The sequence below is a fragment of the Rhinopithecus bieti genome, unplaced genomic scaffold (assembly GCF_001698545.2).
Source record: "Rhinopithecus bieti isolate Rb0 unplaced genomic scaffold, ASM169854v2 scaffold_22357, whole genome shotgun sequence".
Lineage (NCBI taxonomy): Eukaryota > Metazoa > Chordata > Mammalia > Primates > Cercopithecidae > Rhinopithecus > Rhinopithecus bieti.
In genome coordinates, this window is record NW_016810344.1 from 34,778 (window position 1) to 58,199 (window position 23,422).

General features: G+C 42.6%; 1 pseudogene; it reads left to right on the forward strand.

Annotated features, from left to right (window-relative positions):
* Window positions 1-381: 381 nt before the first annotated feature.
* On the forward strand, window positions 382-2,164 carry LOC108541968 (uncharacterized; annotated as a pseudogene).
* Window positions 2,165-23,422: the final 21,258 nt, after the last annotated feature.

Consider the following 23,422-nt stretch of genomic DNA (forward strand, 5'->3'; position numbering starts at 1 on the left):
GAAGACTCTCTGGGCCCCCTTAGGCTCCCTGTGGAAGAAAGCTTACCCAGCCAACCCTAATAAAAATACTTCCCAGACAGATCTAACAGGACAAAGTGGGGTCGCTTCACTCTTTCGGCAGCTCCTTCACCCCAGGTGTTGTTTGGGGTTCTGACACTGCCATGGCATGGCCAGCAGGATGGCCCCTATGGCCGCTACAGCTGCTCTGTAAGAGCTTCCCACCCCTGACCCGCAGTCCATGAGGGCAAGGCCAGAACCGGGCACATGCCCACCCTTGTTGGTCTCATGCTCTCAGGGGGTAGAGCTAGCGTGTTGGACTTGGCTTGTTTAGGGTCACCTTCCCGAGGGTTGATAACTATCATCAGCAGCAATGATAGAGCTATGGCAAGGCTACAAGCAGGGAATACCTACGGCAAAGAAAAACCAGAGCTAGACGATAAAGTAGTAAAACCAGATTTTATTCAGGACTATTCCAATAAGTGAAAACAGACCTCAAAATCAGCATTCCCTTGGCAAGGAATAAAGAGGGAATGGATTTGTGGTCAGCAACCCACATTGTTATACCGCCAAGCATTCTGCCTGCAACAGGGTGGGGCTGGCCAGGGGAGGCTCCACAGGGAAGGTGAAAGCTGTGCAGAGTTTTGCAGGACGACTCAGTGCTTATCAGGTAGACAGATAGGAAAGAACATTCCAGGGAGAGGGAGGAATGCTAACAACAGCAGGGGGTCTGGTCTGTACCGGACATGCCAAAGGAATCGTGTGTCCATATCAACAGAGGAGGGAGAGACAGAAGAGAAAGAGCAGGTCAGGGCCTGAGTCAGAGCAGGCTCATGCTGTGGGGCTAAGAAGCTCAAAGGATTTCCAGGGACCGTGGGGAGGCTTTACAGGGATAGGCAGGGGAGGATCTTAGCCTGGCTTTCATAAGCCTCTGGCTTAAGTATGGAAGGTGAGTCTGCGACAGGGAGCCCAGCGCCAAAGTGTTGCAACACTCTAGGGAGACACACAGACCAATTCCCTCCCACCTAACAGCCCTGCGCTTTGGGGTCCTGGGGTACTTTCCTGGGAGAAGGCTGGCCTTGGCTACCTCTGTCCTTGACCAAGGACGTCGTTTTAAATATTTGTCATGTGTCCTAGGTCACTGCATCTCTGTTCCTGCAGTGAAGAGCAGACACTGATTTCCCCAAGCTCCTACTCTGAGACCACAAATATCTGCAATACCTCGGTGAGCACCAGGCCTGAGTGTGAGTTTGCAGGCACTTCCATGGCCCCATGCAGGTGTCCAAGATCCCTCGTGGTATTTGGCCAAGGTGGGCCCTGTGTGATGTCCTAGCGTGGTGACTACCTGTGTTCCTGGGCATCTTCCAGGGAATTCTGGGCTCAGCCTGGGGATTCATGCGGGCGCATCTGTGATCTGCTCTGCAGCAGGATGTACATCAGGTCTCTCAGACCCGAGTCCCTGGTGCCTGGCGCTCAGCCTTGACTTAAGTGCTGGCCCACCCTGCTGGGCCAGCCAGCTCCTGCTCAGGGCCACAGCCCTGTAACCAAAGCTTCCTTCCCAGGACTCAGGAATTCTCCCACTCCGGAATGCCTTGCCGCTGGGGTGACCAGGTCTTCACTTGTGAAACAGGAGTCAGCCACCTCAGCCCTGTGCCTGGCCTGGTGGAACACGGGTCACCGCCCCAACCTGGGGGCAGCCGCCCCATCCCAACGCAGTCGCTGCCGTTCCCCATGCCTCCCTGTGCCCAGCTAACCGGGGGACTTGTCCCCTGGGAACAACTGGGTACGCAGGATGCCTTTGGTTTCAGCCCCTCCTCCTCTTCCCGGGCTGCCTTTGCTGCCTTTACTCCCCGGACGGCCCCTTTCCCCGGGCTGTGTTCACAAAGGCTGGGAAGGGTCCCTTGCAGACAGATCTTGGACAAGGTCGCGCCCCCATGCCTCCCCTCGTGACCAGCAAACTCTTAAAAGCGGTCCCTGCCCCAGAGCCCGTGTCGCCTCCAACCGGCAGTCAGGGCGCAGCGCCGCCTCAGTGCCGCCTAGTGGCGCCAGGCGTGCCTGGAAACCCGCTCTCTTGTAGCGGCTTTTTCCGCCCCCGCAGAAAGGCTTTCTCCGGACAGAGAAGCGGGCGCGCGGGGGCGGACGTGCGGGGCCTTGCGCGAGAACCTGACTCTCCGCCGCAGCAGCGGAAGCCGGAGTGACGCGTTCTGTTGAACACCAGTTTTCTGGAGCGCTGTGTGTTCTTACAGCTGAGCAGTCTGTTTCTCCAATCAGATTTCAAAGCCACTTCACTGCACTGGCCCCTGTGGGTCACTGTTGCACCGCCCTGGCCCACGTGGGTCCCTGAGTAGCGACCCGCCGGGGCCACCTGGCTGGACGAAAAAGACACACCTTGGACTTAATCCGTGAGAAAAAAAAACTTCAGTAAGAAACAAATCAATAGGCAAGTCAAAGACTAGGAGAAAATACGCGTAAAACATAACAAGTGACTTGATTCTTGATTCTGAAGTATTTAATAATTCCTATAACTCAACAAAATGTTCATTCTTTTTAAAAAAGGCTGGGTAAACTATTCACAAAGGAACGTAGACAAATGCCAGTACACACATGAGAAACTCATACACATTCACAAACTTCAAACAAGCCTACCTCATATATTTCAGGCGAGTAAGGAAAAGAATGCAAACACTTTTGAAAATGGTTTGGTTGTTTCTTGTAAATTTAAACAAATACCCTATTATATAATCCAGCGAGTCCATCCTTAGGTTTTTATCCAAGGATAAAGAAGTGAAACTCATATCTAACAAATAGATTTATAAAACAATGAAAATAGAAGCTTTATTTATAAAAGACAAAAACTAGAAATAACCCAAATATTCATTCACAGGAGAACGAATAAACAGACTAGATTGAATCCATACAATGGAATCTTAGCAGACAATAAAAAGAAAATGAACTATTGATGCCACCTACTACACGGCAGAAGCTCTGAATCAGGTTCCTGAATGAAAGACGTCAGGTATGAAAGAATATACATTGTATGATTCCATTTATATGAAAACAAATCTGTGGTTTAAAAATCAGACTACTATTAAGTTGATGCAAAAGTAATTGCGATTTTGCCTTTTTTTTTTTTTAATAAAATAGTTGCGTTGGGGTTTGTGGATGGAGTGGCATGGCAGAGGTTAGCTGAAGGGGCATGAAAGAACTTTTGGGGTGCTAGAATGTTCTAAATCTTACAGTGGGGAGGACAGGAATGCAGGCATTTGACAACACACATTGAATTGTAAAATTTAAGATTTTACATTTCATTGTATGTAAATTACCTGCCAATAAAAACACTATGAATAGAGCAGTTATGAACAGTTGTGTGTAGATTTTTGTGCAAACTTAAATTATAATTTCTCTGATAAATGCCCAGGAATGTGATTGTGGACTAATATGATAAGTACATGTTTTTTGAGAAACTGCCAATCTATTTTTGGGAGTGGCTGTGTGTATCATGTTATATTCCCACAAGCAAGGGGTGAGAAATTTGGTTTCTCTGCATCCTTGATAGCATTTGGTTTTATCACTACGTTTTTATTTCAGCCGCTCAAATAAGTGTGTAGTGATTTCTCATGATCTCAATTGGCATTTCCCCAAAAGCTAATGATGTTAAATATATTTCCACATGCTTACTTTCCTCAGCGATGAAATGTCTCTTCATGTCTATTGCCCAATTTCTTACTAGATTATTTTTTTACTGTTGAGTTTTGAGAGCTCATTATGCATTGTAAATGTGAGTCCTTTGTCAGATACGCGATTTGCAAATATTTTCTCCCCTCTGTAGCTTGTCCTTTCATCATCTTACCAGAATATTTTGCAGAGGCAAAGTTTTTAATTTTGATGAAGTCCAATTTATCAATTCTTTCTTTAATGAATCGTACTTGGGTGCCATGCCTGTGTATCCTCATCTCCTAGGTCCAGATGATTTTCTCCTGTGTCTTCCTATCATAGCCAGAAACTAGAAATGAACCAAAATGTCCCTCACTAAGTGAATGCTTAGACTAAGTGACACATCTATGCCAATATTCAGCAATAAAAAGAAACAAATTATTGATGCAAATAACTAAATGGATGAATCTCAAGAGCATTAGGCCAAGTGAAAAAAAAAGCAATCTCAAAAAGTCACATACTGTACGATTTCACTTGTGTAACATTCTTCCAGGGGCAAAATTATAAACATGGAAAAGAGATTAGTGGTTGGCAGGCGTTAGAGGGGGTGGTGGGGAAGTGTGACTACAAAGAGGTAGCAGGAGAGATCTTGGGTGATGGGATGGTTTTGTGTCTTGGTGGTTACGGGAATCTACACATGTGATACAATGTAATAGAAGAATGCACATGGTGCTAATGTCAGTTTCCTTGTTTTGATATTGTTCTATAGAACGTAAAACATTGGGGAAACTGGGTGAAGGATATTGGGACCCCTTCACAAATTCTTGTCAATCTACGATTATTTGAAAATTTAAAAGTCTAAACATACCTAAAATACAAACCTAAAAGGCAAAAAAGTAATGCATGCACTTGATAAAAATCAAGTACTACAAGAGTAAATGGTGAAAATAAATCTCTGCACCACTCTAGAGACCCCAGCCAAAGTCCTCTCCAAACGCTCTCACAGTTATTAAGTTTCTTGTATATGCTTCTAGAATTTCCTCTTGCACGTGCTTCTAGAAAATCAAGAAGTACAAAAGAGTAAATGGTGAAAATAAATCTCTGCACCACTCCAGAACCCCCAGCCAAAGTCCTCTCCAAACTCTCTCACAGTTATTAAGTTTCCTGTATATGCCTCTAGAAATTCTCTAGATATATGCAAAAATATATGTACTTTCCCTCCTTCTCTAGCTTTTGTCTAATGCTAGTCTTCTTTCGATTTGAAATTATATGTATTTAATATATCTTTGGGAAAATTAATATTTTAATAGCAGTGTAAAATTTCACTGTGAATGTACCATAATTTATTTAACCAATCTCTACTCATTTAGTCTGTTTTTGGTTGTTTAGGCTGGTTTTAGTAACTTGTTATTGGAAATTATTACAATAAACATTCTTATATTACTTTGTATCACCATACGATAGACTCCTAAAATATTGTGTTTAGATCAAAGAGTATGTGGAATTGTACTTAAGATAGATTTTGTCAAGATGTCCCAAAATAGCATTCTCATCAGTATGGAAGGAAAATACCAATTTCCTAAACCTCTTACTAAGACAGTAATCTTCAAAATTTGATCCTCACTCATCTGGTGGACAAAGTATAGTAATTCAGTGTTTCAGTTTGACTTCCTGTGATGACAAGGCAAGTTTTAAAGTGATGCTTTTATATATTTAAAGGCCTTTTGTGTTGTTTTCCTGTGAACTGTTGGCTCAGGTCCGTCATTTAGTGGAGTTTAGTGAATCTGCCACGTTTCCCTAATCAATTCTCTCTCCTACCACTGGAAAGGAATACCACAATTGTTTATCCATTCATTAGTTGACAGACATTTGGATTGTTTCTGCTTTTAGGGTATTATGAATAATGCTGCTTTGAATACACTTGTACAAGATATTGTGTGGATATATGTTTTCAGTTCTCTTGGGTATGTATCTAGGAGTGGAATTCCTTGGTCATATGATAATACTACACCCAACTTTTTGAGAAACTACCAAACTGTTTTCCAAAGTGACAGCACCATTTTATGTTCACATCAGCAATGAATGGGGTTTTCAATTTCCTGCATCTTCACCAACACTTCTTATTTCCTGTCTTTTTCCATGAAAGCCATACTAATGGGCGTGTAGTTGTATCTTATTGTGGTTCTATTTGCACTTTCCTAATGACTAATAATGTCAAGCATCGTTGCATGTGCTTTTTGATCATGAGTATATCTTCTTTGGAGAAATATTTATTCAAATTATTTGCCCATGTTTTAATTAGTTTATTGTCTTTTATTGCTGAGTTGTTAGAGTTCTTCATATATTCTGGATACAAGTCGCTTATCAAATTATATTACATGATATATATCACATGATATATATCACATATATCACATCATATATATCACATATATCACATCATATATTTCACATCATATATATCACATCATATATATATCACATGATATATATGTGATTATCATATATATATGATTTGCAAATATTCCCTCCCATTTTGTGGATTGCTTTTTGACTTTCTTGATGGTGTCCTTTGAAGCACAAAAGCTGTCAATTTTGATAATGTCCTGCTTATTTTTTTTTATTTGGTCACTTCTGCTTTTGGTGTTATATCTAAGAATCCTTTTACCAATCCAAGGTCATAAACATTTACCTCTATGGTTTTATAGTGTTAGCTCTTACATTTAGAACTTTGATCCATTTTGAGTCAAGTTTTGTACATTATGTAAGGTAAGTGTCCAGTTTCATTCCTTTACATGTGGAAATCCGGTTGTCCCAGCATCATTTGTTAATGCCTTTTTTTAAATCCTCTTGAATTGTCTTGGCACCTTTGTCAAAAATCAGTTAACCATAAATGTGAAGGTTTAATATTGGATTTTCTATTCTATTACATTTCTAGTATTGGGCTATCTTGATTACTAGACATTGGTAGTGAGTTTGGTTTTCTTTGGGGTTTGGGGGGTTTGTTTTGTTTCATTTTGTTTTTGAGATAGGGTCTTGTTCTGTTGCCCAGGCTAGAGTGCAGTGGCTTGATCATAGGTCACTGCATCATGGACCTCTTGGGCTTAAGTGATTCTCCCACCTTGGCCTCCCAAGTTGCTGGGACTGCAGGCACACACCACCATACCCAGCTAATCTTTTTTTATTTTTTTTAGAGACGGGGCCTCATTATGTTGCCCAGGTTGATCTCAAACTCCCGGGTTCAAGCAATCCTCCCAACTCAGCCTCCCAAAGTGCTGGGATTACAGGTGTGAGCCACTGCACCCAACCTGTAGTAAGTTTTTAAATCAGGAAGTGTAGTCCTCTCCCTTTCAAGATCATGTTGGCTATTCTGGGTCTCTTGCATCTCCATATGAATTTCTGAGAAAAAGGCACACAATCTTTCAATCAAGATTGCATTGAATCTGTAGACCAATTTGGGAAACATTGACATCTTAACAATATTAAGTCTTCCCAATCCGTGAACATAGGATGTTTTTTCATTTATTTAGATCTTCCTTAATTTCCTTCAGTGGTGTTTTATTGTTTTCAGTACGTACAAGTCTTAGGCTTATTTGTTAAATTTATTCAGAAGCCTTTTATTTTGTCTGATGCCATTGTAAATGGAATTGCGTTCTTAATCTTATATTCAGATTATTCATTGCTAGTGTGTAGAAATATATTTGTTTTTCATATTGTTCTTGTATCTGCAATCTTGTTGAACTCATTTATTAGTTGTAATAGTTATTTTGTGAATTTCTTAGATTATATCATCTGTAAATATAGTTTACATCTTTCTTTTCAATTTGGATGCTATTTTTAAAATTTATGTACTTACTTATTTGCATAATTGCCCTAGCTCAGAGCTCTAATAAAATGGTGAATAGAAGTGGTGAGCATGGACTTCCTTTCCTTCTTCCTGGTCTTAGAAGGAAAGTATCCACTCTTTCACCCTTTGGGACGATGTCAGTTGTGGTTTTTCATAGATGCTCTTTATTAGATTTCATAAATTCTCCTCTATTTCTAGTTTTATGAGTGTTTTATCATGAAAGGATATTGATTTTGTCAAATGCTTTTTCTGCATCTATTGAGATTAGGTGAATTTTGTCCTTCATTTTATTAATGTGGTATATTAATTAGATTTGTTTTATTACGTTAAACCAACTTTGCATTCCTGAAATAAATTTCGCTTGATTGTGATACGTAATCATTTTATATGTTTCTGGGTTTAGTGTGCTAGTATTTTGTTGATAATTTTTGTATTAATATTCGTGAAAGATATTGCTCTGTTCTCTTAGAATGTCTTTTGTTTTAGTATCATGATAATAATAAGGACATCATAGAATCAGTTGAAGTTTGTTTCTTCTATTTTTGGAACGATTGTGAAGAAATTGACAATAATCTTTTTTAAATGTTTGGGGAAAGCTAATCAGCGTAAACCATTTGTCTGAGTTTTTTGTGCATGGTGAGATATCTTTATTATTATTTATTTATTTTATTTATTATTTTTATTTTTTATTTTTTATTATACTTTAAGTTCTAGGACATGTGCATAACGTGCAGGTTTGTTACATATGTATATTTCTGCCATGTTGGTGTGCTGCCCCATCAACTCGTCAGCACCCATCCAATTCATCACTTATATTCATGTATAACTGCCCAATGCCAATCCCTCCCCCTCCCCCCACATGATATGCCCCATTGATGTGAATGTTCCCCTTCCCGAGCTCCAAGTGCTCTCATGTTCAGTTCCCACCTATGAGTTGAGAACATGCAGTGTTTGGTTTTCTGTTCTTGTGATAGTTTCCTAAAATGAATGGTTTCCAGCTGCATCCTGTCCTACCAAGGACGCAAACTCAATCCTTTTTTTATCGGCTGCAGTATCCATGGTGTATATTGTGCCAATTTCTTCTTACTCCAGTCCTGTCACAGATGGGACATTTGGTTGACTTCCAAGTCTTTGCTATGTGAATAGGCCGCAATAAACATAGCGTGTGATGTGTCTTTGTAGTAGAATATTTATAATCCTTTGGGTATATACCCAGTAGTGAGGATGGACTGGTCATATGTACATCTAGTCTTAGACTTCCCTTGAGGAATTGCCATACTGTTTTTTCCATATGTGTTGGAACTTTTACAATCCCACCAAACAGTGTAAAGTTTTCCTATTTCTCCACATCCTCTCCAACACCTGTTGTTTCCTGATTTTTTAATGATTGCCTTCTAAACTGGTGGTGAGATGGTTCCATTGTGGTTTTGATTGATTCTCTATGTGCCAGTGATGATGAGCATTTTTTCATGTTGTCTTTTGCTGTATGATTTTTTTCTTCTTTTGAGACATGTCTGTTTCATAATCCTTCCCACTTTGATTGGGTTGTTTGTTTTTTTCCGTATATTTGTTGTCTTTGTAGATTCTGCGATATTATCCCTTTGTCAGATGAGTAGTGTTGCAAAATTTTCTTTCCCTTCTGTAGGTTGCCTGTCACCTCTGATGGTAGTTTTCTTCTGCCTGTGCAGAAGCTCTTTAGTTTAATTAAGATCGCCCATTTGTCAATTTGGCTTTTGCTTGCTGTCTTGCTTTTGGTGTTATAGACATGAAGTCCTTGCCCATGGCCTATGTCCTGAGCATGGTCATACCTAGATTTTCTTCTAGGTTTTTATGGTATTAGGTCTAACCTTTAAGTCTTTAATTCCATCTTGAATTATCTTCATTATTAAGGTGAGTAGGAAAGGATCCAGTTTCAGCTTTCTACTTATGGCTAGCCAGTTTTCCCAGCACCATTGATTAAATAGGGAATCCTTTCCCCATTGAGATTCTTAATTACTAATTTAATCCCTTTACCTACTAAGGGACTTACTTATTATTCAAATTTTCTATTTGTTCTTGAGTCAGTTTTGGTAGTTCCTGTCTTTCTAGGAATTTTTCCATTTCACCTAAGTTAAAATTTTGATGTCTTACAATTGTTTATAGTATTCCTTTATAATCCTTTTATTTCTATGAGGTGGTAGTGGTGTGCCATATTTCATTCTCTAAACATAAATAATTTAATTCCCTATACATTAATAATTTAATGATTTAATGTATAGGGAATGAAATAGGACACATAACTTTTTTCCTGTCAGTCAAGCTAAAGGTTTACTACTTTTATTGTTCTTTTCAGTGAAGCAATTACTCTTGTTTTTTCCCTTAGTGTTTTTTCTATTCCTTATTTTATTTATTTCCACTACAACCTTTATTATTTTCTTCTTTCTGCTTGCTTTGGGCTTAGTTTGAGCTTCCTTTTCTACTTTCTTAATGTGGAAGTTTGGGTTATCGAGATCTTTCTTCTTTTTAATGTAGGCATTTACAACTATAAAAGTCTCCCTAAGTATTGCTTTGGCTGCATCCCATATACTTTGATATGTTGTTATTTTATTTTCATTCATTTCAAATAATTTTCTAATTTTCATTGTGATTTCTTCTTTGACCCATTGATTATTTTGGAGTGTGTCGTTTAATGTCTACATATTTGAGGATGTCCGAAATTTCTTTCTGTTTTTGGTTTTGAATTTCAGTCCACTGTTGTTAGAGAACATATTCTACATGATTTCAATTATTTTAAATTTACTGAGTTTTGGCCGGGCGCAGTGGCTCAAGCCTGTAATCCCAGCACTTTGGGAGGCCGAGACGGGCGGATCACGAGGTCAGGAGATCGAGACCATCCTGGCTAACACGGTGAAACCCCATCTCTACTAAAATACAAAACTAGCAGGGCGAGGTGGCGGGCGCCTGTAATCCCAGCTACTCAGGAGGCTGAGGCAGGAGAATGGCGTAAACCCGGGAGGCGGAGCTTGCAGTGAGCTGAGATCTGGCCACTGCACTCCAGTCCGGGCGACAGAGCGAGACTCCGCCTCAAAAAAATAATAATAAAATAAAATAAATTTACTGAGTTTTGTTTTATGGCTGAATATACACATATGTGTTTTCTATTGCTGCCATAACAAATTACCACAAATTTGTACCTAACACAAATTTATTATATTGTGGTTTTGAAGATCAGAAGTCTGACATGTCTTACTGGGCTAAAAATAGGAATCTGTGTGGTTATATTCCCTTGTGGAAATTCTCGGAGAGTTCTCTTGTTCTTTCAAGTTGTTGGTAGAATTCAGTTCCTGCAAGTTGTAGGACTGAGATTCCCACTTCCTTGCTGGCTGTCAGCTGAACTGTTCCCAGCTTCTAGAAGCTACCCACATTCCCTTATTAATAGTCCCCTTCCTCCATCTTCAAAGGCAGCAATGGTGGATCAAGTCCATCAGTTTAGTAGTCACTTAAACCTTTCTCACACCTCAATTGTCTCCTCCTTCTTCCATTTCATCTCCCTACCATGACCAGGAAAGTGTCTCCACCTTTAAGAAATCATGTATTTTGATTGGGCCCACCCAGACAATCCAGGGTAATCTCTGCATCTCAAGGTTTATACCCTTAATCATATCTGCAAAGCCCCTTTTGTCATGTAATATAATGTGATTCCAGGGATTAGGGCATGGATATCTTTGGGGGCCACTATTCTTCTCATGACAAGATTTATTCTTGAGAACGTTCCATATACACATATAAAGAATGTCTATTCTGTTGGTGGTGGTGGAGTGTTCTATGGGTAACTACTAGCTCTAGTTGGTTTACTGTTTTTTTCATATCTTCTATGTCCTTGTTGATCTTCTGCCTAGTTGTTCTATCCATTGTTGAAAGTGCAGTAATAATGTCTCCAACTACAGTTGTCAAATTTTCTGTTTCTCACTTCAGTTTTTGCCTCATGTATTTGGATCTCTGCTATTAAGTGCGTATATATTCTTAATTGCCATGTATTCTTAATGGATTGAAACCTTTACAATTATAAAATGTTTTTCCTTGTCTTTTGTAATAATTTTTGCCTTAGAGTCTATTTGGTCTACTGTTAGTATAGCCAGACACTCTAGCTCCCCTTTGGTTACTACTTTCATGGTTTATCTTTTTCCATCCTATTACTTTCAACCTATTTGTATCTTTGAGTGTAAAATATGTCTCTTATAGATAACACATAGTTGATTCAGTTTTTAAAAATCAATTTTGACAACCTCTGCATTTTGATTAGTATGTTTACTCTATTTACATTTAATATGATTTACTGAAAAGACAGACTCTACACCTTCCATTTTGCTATTTTTATATGTCCTACATCTTTTTTGTTCTTCTATTCCTTTATTACTGCCGTCTTTTGAATTCAATTGATATTTTCTAGCATATCATCTTAATTCTTTTATTTGTTTTACCATATATTTTTAGTTATTTTCTTATTCTTGCCCTGGGGATTATAACATTTTACCTTAAAACAATCTAATCCGTATCAATCCAACTTAATTTCAACAATATATTAAAAGATTGCTTCAATATATTAAAGATTCAACAATATATTAAAAGATTGCTTCAGTGCCCCCTTCCTTTGTGTAAATATTATCATACAAATTACATCTTTATACATTATAAGCCCAACAATGCAGTTTTACAATTACTCATCTATGTAGCTATTTTTAAATCAGATAAGAATTACAAATAAAAATACATTACACTGTCTTTTTAATTATGTAATTACCTTGCAGTGCTCTGTATTTCTTTGTGTGGATGAAGTTACCATCTAGTGTCCTTTCATTTCAGCCTGAGGTACTCCTTTTAGTATTTCTTGTAGGTAAGATCTACTCATGGTGGATTCTCTCATTTTTCATTTATCTAGCTAGGCATTTCTTCATTCTTTTTTCAAAGATACCCTTGCTAAATATAGAATTCTTGGTTGACAGTCATTTTCTCACAATACTTTTAATATGTTATCCCATTGCCTTCTTGCCTGAATGGTTTTGATAAGAAGTCAGCTGTTAATCTTATTGAAGTGTTTGAAACTAGAGTGTATATGCTGAGTTATTTTCTTTTGTAGCTTTCAAGATTCTCTTTTGTCATTGGCTTTTGATAGTTTGACTCTGATGTACCTAGGTATAGATTTCTTTGTTTTTATACCACCTGAAGTTCACTGAACTTCTTGAGCATGTAAATTAATGTTCTTCATCAAATTTGGGAAGTTTATGGCAATTATTTCTTCAAATATTCTTTCTGTCCCTTTATCTCCTCTTCTTCTGGGATTCTCATTATATACATATGGGTATTCTCTCTGAGGCTGTGTTCATTTTTCTTCGTTCTTTTGACTTTCTGTTCCCTGGATTGTATAATCTCAATTGACCCATATTCAACTTACTGAATCTTTTTTCTGCCTGCTTAAATTGGCTGTTAAGCCCCTCTGGTTAATAATTTTTTATTTCAGTTGCACTTTCAACCCAGAATTTTATTTTGTTCCCTTTTTTATATAACTTTCTATCTCTTTATTGATATGCTGTATTTGGTAAGACATCATTGTCATGCTTTTTAAAATTCTTTAAACATGTTTTGTTTAGTTGTTTAAACATGTTTTAAGACTTGTTCTAAAGTCTTTGATCGTAAGTCCAATGTCTGGGCTTCCTCAAGAAAAGTTTCTAATGGCTGCTTTTCCCTGTGAATAGGCCACACATTTTGTTTATTTGCATTTCTCATAATTTTTTCTTAAAAACTGAATGTTTTAAATAAATAACGTGGCATCTCTAGAAATCAGACCTCACCCCTCTTCACAATTTGTTGTTGCTTCTGTTTGTTGTTGCTGATGCTGCTGTTTCTCTCTGTTTAGTGAATTACCTGGACTAAGTTTTAATGTATACTCTTTGTCATGTGTAGACACTGAAGTCTTTCCTCAGTTTAGTTGTCCGTTAATTTTTGGACAGAGATTTCTTTAAATTCCATGCACCACTAAATCTCCCTACCTTTTCTGAGAAGCTTTGTGCATGTTGGGTCATGCCTTCAATGCTTCAGCAAGCAGCTGACAACTCTGCCTTAGAGTTTACTTCCTGCTTGCACAGAGCCTCAGAGCTAAACAAAAGTTGAGCTCTAGTTAGATCTGTCTTGGACATGTGTACAACCCTGCACATGCACATGGCCTTCTAGGTTCTTAAGAAAATGTCAGAGCTTTTCCAAAGCCACTATGATTACCTCATTCCCCAGTTTTCCCTTTTAAGTGTTTTGGTCAGCCTCTCATTAGCCCCAACTGGTACTGCCATTTCAGGCAGTTGCAATGTTAAACAATTTTTGCTGATTGTTTTTGACAGATTCCCTCAGGATAGGGCTGTTCACACAGACTAAGCTCCGAACCATGTTAAGCAAAGTCAATCCCAAGGGCCAGGCACGGTGGCTCACGCCTGTAATCCCAGCACTTTGGGAGGCCGAGGCAGGCGGATCACAAGGTCAGGGGGTCGAGATCATCCTAGCTAACACAGTGAAACCCCATCTTTACTAAAAATACAAAAACAAATTTAGCTGTGTGTGGTGGTGGGTGCCTGTAGTCCCAGCTACTCGGGAGGCTGAGGCAAGAGAATGGGGTGAACCTGGGACATGGAGCTTGCAGTGAGCCGAGATCCATCACTGCACTCCAGCCTGAGCAACAGAGTGAGACTCCGTCTCAAAAAAAAAAAAGAAAAAAAAGACAATCCTTAAGAATGTGCCTTTTCCAAGAAGCTGTCAGACGGATCAAATAGTGACAACCTTCTGAGGATGGAATTTTTTGGAGGGCTCCAAAACTATTCTGTCCTCCCCAGTGGCTACCAGGCTGCTGGTTTTCACAGCTGCCATGGTTGTGAGAATGTTAATTGCGTGTGTGTGTGTGTGTGTGTGTGTGTGTGTAGAGACAGAGGTTGTCTCTGTGTTGTCCAGACTGGTCTCAAACTCATGGACTTAAGCAATCCTCCCATCTCAGCCTCCCAAAGTGCTAGGATTACAGGTGTGAGCCACCATGCCTAGCTGAGAACATTTATTTTCAAGTCTATCATAGAGCTTAGAAAAGAAGACTATGAATAAGGCAAATTAAAACACCACAAAATTCGCTATTCTTACTGAGATTCAGCTATGTTTCTTGAATGAATCTAACTTGGATTGCTGAAAGCAATTTGGTTAATTTCCAGAACTCTGAAAAGGTTGATTTTGACATTTTTGCTAGTGCACTCGTTGTTAAGGAAGGATTTTCAGAAGTCCTTATTCTGACATTCTGCAAGTGTTTCTCTTGGTTTGAGTTTTCATGTGATTGTGTGGGGTAGTTGTTTTATTTTGTTGTTGTCTTGATTGGTTTTTGGAGAGATGGTTTTCTACTGGATACACCTATGATTCTTTTTCTTAAAGTCAAACATTCATTTTTTTAGGATCTGTCATCTCAGCATTGACTTCTCTAAATCAGTTTACCCTTCAGTCTGAAAATTCAAGTCTTCTTTTATTTATTTATTTACTTCAGGAAAGTTGTTCTGAATATTAACTCAATATTTTTTTCTCCTTCATAGTTCAGGTTTCCTAACCAGGGGACAGAATGTCCTCCTCTGCACTGAATGGCCTCTGCCTTTGTCTACTGAAGACTGCCTGAGTATCTCTTGCAATTTAAAACAGGACCTGTCTGTAGAGCCTTCTCTGTACCAGGACAGTTTAGAGGCCTGTGTGTGTTTCCACACTAATAGTAATTACAATAGTAATCATTACTACAAGGTGAGCATCTAATGCTTCGAAATCTGATATCATTTAATGACCTCAGCTACCCGCTGAGGTGGGTATTATCTTCATTTGCAGATGAAGATACTGCAGCTTAGTCAGCAGACTAAGTCACCTAAATGCTCTGTCAGAAGCAGAGTTTGTACTCAGGAATGTCCAACTGCAAAGTCCATGTGCTTAAACAGTATGGCATGCTGATACATGCAGAAATACAAAAGATCCTCAGAAAATACTGTGAGTAATTCTATGCACACAAATTAGAAAATCTAGAGGAAATGGATAAATTCCTGGGAACATACAATCTCCCAAGATTGAATCAGGAAGAGACTAATGCCCTGAATAGACCAATATCAAGCTCTGAAATTAAACCAATAATAAAAAACCTACCAACGACACACAAAAAAAGCCCTGGACTAGATGGATTCACAGCTAAATTCTATCAGACGTACAAAGAACTGGTACCAATCCTACTGATTAAACCTCTTTAGGTTCCGCTACGTGTGTTGTTAAAATCTTCATTTCTGGTTTTCTAACAGTCTCTGATTCAACATTCGTTGCCAATAAACAATCCAGGTAGCCTCACCCTGAGTGGCTATCTGGCTGGGTGAGTTCTAAAAATGCCCAGGACCTCCAAGACTAGGTGAGATCTGAAGTAATGAAATGCCTCCATTCATAAAGGCCTGAAATTGTCCTGACTGCCCCAGTCCCAGGGACCAAGAAGAGCCTTTCAAGCTGTGATCCCAATACTTGTGGCTGCTGTGGGAATAAGGAAAGCAGCCCAGGCCTCCAGTGGGAAGATCAGATGTTTGCCCTTCATACCTCAGATAGCCTTCAGCCACGTAAAATGGGTAGTGAGGAGCTGTGGATGACAGCATGAAGGATGAGGACTGATGCAGCAGCCATAATTAGATTATAGGTTTCTGTGGGATGTGCCATGACTGCTTACAAATGGGGCCCAACCGTGGAATTGAGTTATCAACTAAGCAGATTCCTGAGGCACAGATCATCCTGTCCTCCACAACGTGATTAAAGACTGCATGCTGCTCCGAAAGACCTCTGCAGCTGTGTGCTTGGAGGAGTGCGTTTTTCCTGCTAAAGCATAAGAAAAAAGAGACCAGCAATTATTATCTTAGGCCTTGCAGCATCCTTTCTGGTTCCACAAGTTTGAGAAGGCAGGTGTGTGTGTGTGTGTGTGTGTGTGTGTGTGTGTGCGCGCGCGCGCGCTGCGTGCATGCTCATATAATGGAAGTGGGTAGGCAAAAGTCGATTGCCTATATACCATCCCCCCCAAACAGGTGTATAAGAGTGTTCTTTGAGAATGAGAAAGCAAGAAGGAGCACATCCCACACCTCAGCATTCATGCAGTCAGTTAGCAAACTTCTGAGCTCCCATGACATGCTAGACCCTGGGCTCAGCAGTGGAGCTTAGACATGTCCCAAACCAGGCGGTGGAAGTGGTGGGAAGCAACCACTCATGGACAGTTTCCCATGTGCCAGGCATGTGCCAGAATTGACATTATGCCGTCTCTCACTCCCATCCTCCATCACATTAGTGATTCTGCCATGAGTGACTCGTTCCTTTGAGTTCCTGTAAGTTCCTGTGGAGGGATCTGGCCACAGCAATGGAAAAAGCACCGAGGGAGCCTTTAGGAAACTCTGCTGTAGGTCAGGTGTATGATGCTGAAAAAATGGTGCACCCTCTCCAGACCTGTTTCCTGCTTTGCACAGTAAGCAGGTGGTGTTCTCCAAGGTCTCCTTGAAAATCCAACTTATTCTCGGTCATCATTTTGCAGAGGGCAGGTCCTGTCCCCAAACCCACCAGAGTGGAGGTGGGAAAAGCTCAGGAAGGTGGAGAAAAGGCAGGGGACACAACTCTGAGTGTCATTCCTTTGAAGATTGAGCCCAGAAGGCTCAGGTTCTGGATTACATGGGGCACCTTGGCTTTCTCTGCTGGAGCCACACACCCCTGGTGCAGTAGTTTCTGCCCTGCCCAGACCCTCGTCCCAAAGGTTGACATAATGAGGAGGGAATGAGCTTGCTGGCTCTGCCATGACCAGCAAGCAGCCTTGCGCAAGTGCTTCACTTCCCTGAGCCTCAATTCCTCTGCCTCGCCCCTTCTCAGAGACCACTCCTTATTTACCATCGTAAAGTCTGACCCGTCCTACCACCATTATTCTCTCTCCATCCCCTGGTTTTTCTCTTCAGGACAGTTATTGCATTCTGTATCTCTTGTTGTTTCTTAGGTGGAGAAGGTACCTGTCTCCCTACCTAGAATATGAGCCTCCTAAAGGGATGGACCTCATCTGTTTCAGGTTTGACCTCCAATGCCCGTCACATAGAAGCTTAACACCATTTCTAATGCCAGAAGTGACAGGACAACAGCAACAATAGCAATATTTCTGTACCACCCCCATCATGACCCCATACTGGGACCTCGCTTTCCAAAGAGAAGTAATTCCCAGCTTGGACCCTCCCTTGCTGGGAGCGGTGCCCAGGTGTGGCCTCTCTGTGACTTTGGACTCTGGCTCTGGCTTGTGCCAGCCTGGCCTTTCCCCAGGGTAGGGAACTGGCAGCCTGGGCATTTCCCAGCCAGCATCCAACCTTCTTGGGCAGGGTCCTTCCACACCATTCCTTCCAAATCCTCACTGGACCACCCTGGAACAAATGCAGGTGGAAGCTCGCATCCCCACCTCTGCTATTTCTGCTGGGTCCCCAAAGAGCTTTCTGGCCAGTGGCTGCTCCTTTTAGGCCCCACAGTGGGGCACTGGGTAGGCCTCGGTTGGCCTTAATTTTCCATTCACCTGAGGAGTGGTTCAATCTCACTCACTCCCATTGGGGTGGATGTCAGCCAAACTGGATGCATAAGGCTTTTGTGATTTGGGAATTGCAACAGGGGAGATAAAGCGCCTAGGAATGTCTTCGGTTGGAGAAAAGGGGCATGATTCTCACATTCTGTAACCTGAGCACTTTATCTCCCCTCTCCCCTTCCTTTCACTGATACAAGAAAGGAGATTCCAGCACTAGTTTCCTCAGTCCTTCTGCAGGGCAGGCTTCTTCATGGCCTCAAGGTCAGGGAGAAGAGTGTGCACAGGACACCTTACTTTAAGCAAAGTCCATAGACCATATTTGAGAAAAGGAGTTAAATAAAGAGGCAGCCACCAACAAACCAGAGCCTTGTGGTCACTCTGGTCCCATAGACTCTAGAGGTCAAAGGGCCTCCAAGCATTTGAGAATCAGAGAGGACAAGTAACTTGGCTGATATCACACAGCACGAAGGTGGCAGAGCCAGGATTCCACTTGCTGGCCTCCCAGATGTCTTTCCTGTTGGACCCTGCTTGCTGGCCACTCCCGGTGGGGTCATTCCGCTGTTAGTGTATTCATCAAACTAACAGTTGTGGTCCAGATCCCCTGCCTCTGGTGTGCCCAGCACCTTAGCTGGCACCTCCCTCAGCAAGCCCAGCCGTCACCATCCTCCCAAGCATACTTCCTAGGGCTATTTTGTCCATTATGGTCCCAGAATATAGGGCCTTTGGGATTTTTCAGCACCTGTAAAAAGGTTTGAAACATGAAAAAAAAATTGGCAGTTCTAAAATTCTCAAATAAAATTGTAGAAATGCCTTAGGAATTAAATGTGTAATAAGATGTGAACACTTGATTACACGCCTACAGTTAGTCACATGTCTACGATATGTGAGTAATGTCAGGTCAGCTAGTGAACCATTATATAGTAATTGCACATCACTTATATAGATATACACGAAGTGCACTTACTGACTTAGATGTGTGTGTTTTGTTGTTTGAAGTGGCGTGGGTGGAGGCTCCAAAATATAAAAGAGTGTAGGGGCGGTGACTCTTCAAATGGCCCTCACCCACCCCTTACCCTCAGCTCAGCCACCATGAAGCTTTCCCCTCCAAGGAGGACACACCTCCTTTCCTAGAACATTCTTCAGTGCCACAGGCTGCTCAGTCAGCCCTGATTCCAGAGTCTCCAGTGAGCGAGGCCTGGGGTGGCCCCAGCAGGATGAGCCACACTCCCCACAGCACTCGGCCTGGATGTGACGCCGGCTGCACAAAGCAAGAGGTAGCTGTTGGACACCTGCTCACCACATCTTCTGTTTTATCCTCCCAGCAACACCAAGTGAGGGAGGGAGTATTAACCCACCATTCACCAGGTCTTACCAGAGCCCAAGCCCAGGCTGTCCCCACTGCACACTTTTAAAAGGGTCCTTTCACCTTCCCATTAAAGAGGTTTGTTCCTTTGTTCCTCCTCTCCTGTTCTTCCTAAGACATCACTGAAATTTAAGCGTATAAATTTGAAATGGAATAAATCTATAAGGGAAAAGCATTAAAAAAGAGAGAAAGATGGCTTACTAATAGATAAGAGTCCAACACATTTCTGGAAGACAAGGTTCATGAGAGGCCTAGCACTGTGGCTCCCACCTGTAATCCCAGCACTTTGGGAGGCTGAGGCAGGAGGATCGCTTGAGGACAGGAGTTCAAGCCTGCAGTGAGTTATCATCACACCACTCTGCTCCATCCTAGGCAACAAAGAGAGACTCTATCTCTTAAAAAAGAAAAAAGAAGATTCACAAGAGGGTGTGGCAATATTAGACAGGCTAAGCACCCAGTTGTACCCAGTGTAACCACAAAGGCCCTTTGGTGGAAAGGAGAAGCAGAAGAGGTCAGAGTGAAACTACGCCTGCTGTGACAATGGAGGAAGAAGGTGGCTGGCCAAGGAACTCCATCAGCCTCTAGAAGCTGGAAAAAGCAAGGAAACGGTCTCCACCCGGAGCCTCATGGGAACACAGCTGCCTCATGGGAACACAGCTGCCCTGTGACACTGATTTTAGCCCCGTGAGACCCATGCTGGACTTCTGGCTCCAGAACTGTAAGATGTGTGATGCTCTAAGCAAATCGTAAATTTGTGGAAACTTGTTACAGCAGCAACAGAAAAGTAGCACAGGCAGCCTATGCGCTAATTCTCATCTTACCTGAGGTGGGGTGTACAATACACCCTGCATTAGCTGGAAAACTGAAACAATTCTCTTAATGCTAATACTGAAGTTGTCAAGCCAGTGTAACTGTAACAGTGTGGAAGCAATGGAGGCATCAGTGAGGAGGACCGGCCGCCTTTCTTACCACCACAGCTTGATCTCTCTCACAACTTCCTCTCCACCCCCACTGACCTTTGGGTTGGTTTTCTCCTGCACCATCTTTCCACATGTCAGGGGCCTGGAGGCACCCTACTACAGCCGATTTTACGTTTCCTTCCTAGAGGTAATCCCAGAACAAAAGAGAGCAGTTTTTGTAGTGAAAGTCCTGGAGGATTCTTAGTGGTCAAGACTGGGGAGCATGCCTGTATCCCACAGTGGCCAGGGCCCAGGACATACGCCTGGCCCTGTGACTGGCCGGTCATGGGCACAGGCCCCTGAGAAGGAGGGGAGAGTCCTTTCAGAAGAAGGGGAGGGTATGGGAACAGACCCAACCTGGCTGCCCCAGACCGTCACCCTCCCTGAGGTGGATGGAATGCAGAATCAAAGTACAATTCTATGGTTTAAAGTTTTAAAAGTAAATAACAGAAAACTAAAAATAATTATGCCAAAATGATAAAACTTTGGAATGATGAAGGGAGGAAGAAGAGGTGCATAATGAGGCCGTTTCTTATGTTCCGTCATAGGAGGTAGATACATTTGCTACAGATGAATAAAAAACTAAGTGCCTATACGTGCTACTAAGCATTGTGGAGGCACCCACCAGAAGTACTAAAAATGGAAATGTTTACAAGAAGTTGGCTCTGGAGAGTGAGGCCAGGACTGGGGAGGGGAGAGGTTAGAAACTGTTTTCTCTCACCATAAACCCTTCTCTCATATTTGATTTGTTGCTGTTTGTTTTATGTTGATCACAAGATGTGCTGTGAGAGTGAAAGATTTTTAAATATTTGGATGGATTGAGCTTTGATATGAAGTGCTGATCTGATCAATATCTAATATTGTAACTCCATTTGGGATAAAATTTTAGAGTCATGGGGAAAAAACATAATTTGGAACCATCTTTCTTCACATGCAAGTTATGCTTTTTGAGAAGGAAACTTCCTCGATTCTCATCTGCTATGCTGAATCTTTAGGAGTTTAACCTGCTATGTCACATGTTTCAATAAAAGAGAGATGTTCCCAGCCTGTTAAACAAACTCGCCTGCTTAAATCAAAAAGCAGTTACGAATGAATGAATGAACTCTTGTCTTCACCCTCTCTTCAGGAGAGAGTAAGGCACATTCATTCTCACAAGAAGACCTGGCCTCGCCCCATTTCTCTGTTTCCCAGGCATATGGCTCATCTGGGTCCAGTCTATGTTTGGTCAGGACACTGGACATGTCCCACTCAGCTCCTGCCTCTTGCCCCTGCCAGTCTGGCCTATAGCCCTGGGTCTGGGGGAGGACTGGGAGCCATCAGAGAGAGCAGCCAGCCAGGATCTGATTCGCCTTTGCATCTCTGGGATCTGGGTTGGAGCCCAGACTCTTTCCCTAGATCCCAACTCTGCTTGCCCAGAAGTCTTGGCCTGGTTACCTGGTACCCAAGTTTCCTACCAACTCACAGGTCACAGCCACCCAAAGCCCCAAGGCTAGGAAGCTCACTAAGGCCACCTGCTCCCATCCGCACCCATCTCTTACGTTCACATCCCTTCTTTATCAGCCCTGGTCTTTCAGAAGGCTGGGAGCACCATCCCTCCTGGTGGCTGCTCATCCCCAGATGTCTCCAGGTAAATCAACATTCACCGCCAGGCTTCCCTCCTGCAAGGGGCAGCACAAGGTCCAAGCTGTGGGAACCACTGAGGCAGAACTCGGCCTGCCCTGCCAGCAGAAGCCCCAGGCAGCCAGCTGTGGCCCCAGGATGCTGGTCTGCCATGACCCAGGCCTAGTGCTCAATGCAGAGTTACTCTTCAGGCCCCAGCTCCTTCATGCAGGGCTCCTGGGCCACATATTCGGAGTCAGATTCTCCACCCTCCTCCAGGGGTTCCGGTCATCGACTTACATCAAAGCTGGGAGCCATAAATCAGAATCCTTCACTGGTCTCATTCCTGAACCCATCCCTGCAACCTTTGGTCATCGCCCCTTAGGCCAGCCCTGGCCATGCCATCTCCCTGCTACTCCTTCCATCCTGCTCTGGGACTCCTCTCCTTCCTGCTCTTCCGCCACCGCTGACTCTGCCTCTCATCACTGTTCCACTGGGAGGCCCATTTCAGAGCCAGTGAGCCCTCTGTGTCATCAGCCTCTCTCCCCTCCCCTGAGGGCACACTCCTTTGCTCTAGATGGGGGCTTCTCACTCTTCCACTTCAAACTTGGCTAAGGACCCAGCAGGACAGGGAGCCTCTTCCTCCTCCCCTTTGCCCTCCTTCCACATCCCATTGTCTTTCACTCTCTGGAGGTGGGGGGTGAGGGGCAGGGTGGAACCATCCCCCCAGCTCCTCACTCCCAGGAGACGGTCACCGTCTCCCTCGCCTCCCCGAGGCTGGAGGCCTGGCCATGCCCATAGGGACAGCGTCTCCCTTGCTCTGGCACCTCCCCAATTGCACAACAGGGTCCCAAGCCAGGACTGCTTTTGTCTCATCTCCCCTCGAGACTCAGGGAGCCCTCCATGGAAAACCGCAGTCGAAAAGTGGATTTAGCATCTGCATTGCTCAGGATCATGGCAAGAAATGGCATTGAATGGTTCAGATGATGAGACTTTAATGTCAGTAGTCCTTACAGAAGTGTGGCCAGGTGAAGAGGATGAACAAGGGATGTTGAGAAGCACGAAGACAATTCTAGGATGCTGTTACCCATGGGACTAAAGGGACAGAGAGGAATAGTGTTGCCAGAGCCAGTAAGAGCTAGAGATGTGGAGAAGGGGCTTCCAGCAGGAGCTGATGTCTTGGAGAGACATAGCCTTGGGCAGGGGCAGTGGGGACGGGGTGGGGGAATACCCTGATCACTCTCTCTCTCTTCCTATACTTTTGCCTTCCAGCTAGAGTCTCCCACGGGCTAACCTCTGTCCAGTCAGTAAGAAAGCCCGAGAGCCAGCTTAAAGAAGTCAGATTCCCGGGGTCAAACAGGACACATGGCTGTGGGGGTGGGAAAGGAGAGTGGGCAAACACCCTGAAA